We start from the raw sequence: 4,223 nt of genomic DNA on the forward strand, positions 1-4,223 counted from the left end.
TCAGGTCCCTGGGCGGGCCCAGAGGTGCTTGCCTGGTGTACCTGGTTGTGGGAGAGAGGTCTGGTTCCCTTCTCCATGCCCTGGGTCCCTGGGCGGGTCCCTGGGCAGACCCCGAGGCACTGGCACAGTGTGCTTGGTTGTGGGAGGAGGGTCCAGTCCCTGGCTCCATACCTTGGGTCACTGGGCAGGACCCGAGGTGCTGGCTAGGTGTGCCTGGTTGTGGGAAAGAGGTCTGGTCCCCTTCTCCATACCCTGGGTCCCTAGGTGGGCCCTAAGACACGGGTGTATTTTGCCTGGTTGTGGGAGACAGATCCGGTCCCCTTCTCCATGCCTTGGGTCCTGAGGTGGGCCCTGAGGTGCTGGTGTGGTGTGCTTGGTTGTGGGAGGAGGGTCCAATCCCTGGCTTCATGCCTTGGGTCACTGGACAGGCCCCAAGGTATTGCCTTGGTGTGCCTGGTTGTGGGAGAGAGGTCTCATCCCCTTCTCCATGCCTTGGGTCCCCAGGCGGGCCCTGAGGTGTTGGCATGGTGTGCCTGGTTGTGGGAGGAGGGTCCAGTCCCTGGCTCCATACCTCAGGTCACTGGGCAGGACCCAAGGCGCTGGTGCAGTGTTCCTGCTTGTGGGAGAGAAGTCCGGTCCCCTTCTCCATGCCCTGGGTCCCTAGGCAGGCCCCGAGGTGCTGGCACAGTGTGCCTGGTTGTTGGAGGAGGGTCTGGTCCCAGATCCAGACCTCAGGTCCCCAGGTGGGCCCTGAGGTCCTGGCGTGGTGTGCCTGGTTGTGGGAGGAGGATCTGATCCCTGGCTCCATACCTCGGGTCACTGGGCAGGACCTGAGGTGCTGGCTAGGTGTGCCTGATTGTGGGAGAGAGGTCTGGTCCCCTTTTCCATGTCTCAGCTCCCTGGGAGGGCCCCGAGGTGCTGGCGTGGTGTGCCTGTTTGTGGGAGGGGGGTCCAGTCCCCTTCTCCATGCTTCAGGTCCCCAGGCTGGCCCCAAGGCACTGACACAGTTTGCCTGGAAGTGGGAGTGGGGTCTGATCCCCAGATTCAGACCTCCGGTTCCCAGGCAGGCCCCAAGATCCTGGTGGTGTGCCTGGGCCGGAACTAATATTTTGTCCTTTGCTTCTAAGGCAGGGGAACTTCCTGTGGGAACCAGTACTTGAGTGTGTGGTTGTTTAAATTGCTACTTTGCTGCTGTTTCCCTAGGGAAGGATTTTGTGCAGCTCAGGGTTTAATGGTTGATCTTATAGGTACTTCCAGCTCTCCAGAAACCTGGTGGATCTATTTTCTGTAGAATCTCTGATCTGGGCCTGAGTTTTTTCATCAAACTGCACCCCATGCAATTCTGCATTCCTGACCAGTCTCCTCTGAGTGGTCCTGTGCTGATTGGGGGGCAGACCAGCTGTCCTTACTGTGTTCCAGTGATCCCCTGGTGGGCCCATTTCCCCCACTGCCCACGCTCCAAACACTTCCCATGGGACAGGCCATGCCCCAGTCCGTTGTGATGACTCACCAGCCTCTGAATGAATCCCCTTTTTCAGTTGTTCTGGCTCCTCGCTCTTGCGTCGGTCCACGGGAACCCTATTAGTGATCTTGCTGTCCTGGGGGCCGCCAAGGCCCTCTTCTCTCCTGCTGCCTCCAAGTAACTCCATCTGAAGGGCACAGCTGCAGCACCTCCCAGCTCCTGCTCCATGTGTTCAGCAGCTGGAGCCTTAAAGCAGCCATGGCCCGAAATGCTCAGAGCAGCTTTCTCTTTCTCTCATCATAGTTTCTCCCTCCTTCATGAACTCCGTAGATCTCTCGTCCTCTTCTCCTGAGCTCCAGCGGCCCCAGCTTGGCTGATGCTACGTTTTTATAGTTGTAAATGGGTTGATTTGTGGGAGAGAGTGACACTGGGGACCATCTATTCTACCATCTTGACCGGAACCCCCTGAGTAAATCCCGGATTGTGGTTTCTAAATACTATTACCCATTCAAAGGAACCAGGGCTCTTTGGAGAATGGCTGATCCCAAGTTTGGGATAGGATATAGACAAGGTGAGCCTGGGAAGTTTTACTGTGCCAGAAAGCAAGGAAAGTATTTAAAACTAATGCAACCATATCAAAAGGACACAGATTACAGTTTCAATGTGCTTCCGTTGGCCTATGATGGGACAAACTGAGCATGAGTAGGAATGATGACTACAATTGATTAAAACACATTAACTATGGGAAAAGTCATAAATTCATAATGATTTTTAAAAAGGGTGGGATAGATAAAGCAAAATACATAGGTACTTCTGGTAGTTGTGAGGCTGCTAATTCAGTACTCTGAAAATGAGTAATTTAAGGGAAAGTAATACAATTTTATCTTGCCTTTCTGGTATGAATTTAATTAGTGCATAATTAATAGCCCTAGTGAAGGATGGATAGTTCTATTCAAAAGAATTTCAGCTGATGAATGCATAAAGAATGCTAGACTTAGAAAAGTTGCAACTCCCTAATAAAATTACTGCTTAGGCAATGCTAAGCAATGGATGTAAAACCATTAGGTGAGATGTTGATGGAGAAATTCACTATGAATGGGTAATCCTCTAAACCCACCTAGCATCACTTTTCTATTGGTAATGAATATTCATGAGATACAAAGCTGATTGTCACCATTTCTGTCCAAGAATCATAGCATCATTAAGAATGAGACAAACAGACACCTTATGCCCCCTCAGTGCTGTGATATTATGTATGGCACTGCTTATGAAGTATTCTTGCCCCCTCTCACCCCAAAAAATGAACCTGAATTTAATCAAGCCTTTAGATCTAATAGCCAATGTACAGAAAATAAATAGAATGGAAGAACACCACCAGAGACTAGCACTCAGCCATATTCAAAATATGGTTCATTACTACAGGACAATTGACCTGGGTTTTTTTTTTTTTTTACCACATGTTAATCGTATTAAAATTGGGCAATAGGTGAGGAGATTGTTCTAGATTAAAAGAGACTGACAAGAACACAAGCAAATACATTGAGTAACCCTTCTTTGTTCGATTCAAAAAAATCAAGTGTTAAAAAAAAGAAAAACGAAATCAAATGTAAAAAGACATTTTGTTTTTTGGACACTGGGAAATGGCATTGTGGCTGAGTTTTTAAATTAAAAAAAGGTGTGTTTTAAATGTATACTGAAGTATTTAGGGCTAAAATAATGTGTCTGGGATTGGCCTTAAAATGCTTCAGAACAATGAGTATGGCAAAATGTTGACCACTGTTAAAACTCAGCAAGGGTAGGGGAATGCTAACTGCACTCTTCACTTTTATGTACAAATTTTGGAAATTTTCACAAAGTTTTTGTGTTTACGTAAATGAGATGATGTGGGAAAATATTCTAGGTGTATTAAGTGAAAAGAAGTCTGGAAAATAACTTGTTTGATCCCGTTTGACTTTTTAAAGGTCTTATAAGTGCAGATTTCAAAAATATAAAGGTAGACCCAAAAGGTTAACAGTGGTAAATTCTAAGTTGTGGGTTTTCAAGTGATTTCTATTTTTATCTTTTTCAGTATTTTTCAAGTTTTGTTTCTTAAAAAAGTTTTCCAAGATGTTTTATGTTTCTTGATATTTAGCAGATAAACTTTGTGGCTAATTATTATATACATAGTGATAAAACTTTAAAAAGAAGCTTATCGCCCTATTAAGGTAGCTCTTGATTTAAAAAGTAAGCTTGAATGATTATTTGTAAAATTAAGATAGAAAGTTGTAAAACCGTCCGTTGTCCTTAAGCTCCTTTCCTGCAGAGTTGGCATAAATCCGATTTCCTCTGAGGAGTACAGGGCTGCAGCAGGCGTGGCGGGCGAGGAGGAGCTACTGTTCCCAGACTTCAAATCTCGCTGGAAACCCACTTAAAGTATTCAATAGCATAAGACGACTGAAGCCACGTCGCAGGCCCTACAGCATCTGCTGAGCGGCAGGAGGGCGTGGCACAGCCGCTGAGCGCCCCAGGCGAGGCGACGAACGCAGCAGCTCCGGCTTCGCAAACGGTTTCAGCCGGGGCCGAGCGCGGCGGGGACGTGCACACACGTGCCAACACCGGGTTCACCGTGCTTCTGGCCAGCAGCCCCGGAACGTTGATCTGAATCACGACTTCCCGGCTCCGGGTGAGCCGGTTGGACCCTAGACTCCGGCAGTCCCCGCCCTGCTCGTCGGGTCGCCGCCGCGGGTCCCGAACGCTCCGTGGCGCCCCCGCCTTCCGCTCG

Source organism: Galeopterus variegatus, unplaced genomic scaffold, assembly GCF_000696425.1.
Source record: "Galeopterus variegatus unplaced genomic scaffold, G_variegatus-3.0.2 Scaffold1205, whole genome shotgun sequence".
In the NCBI taxonomy this organism is placed as follows: domain Eukaryota; kingdom Metazoa; phylum Chordata; class Mammalia; order Dermoptera; family Cynocephalidae; genus Galeopterus; species Galeopterus variegatus.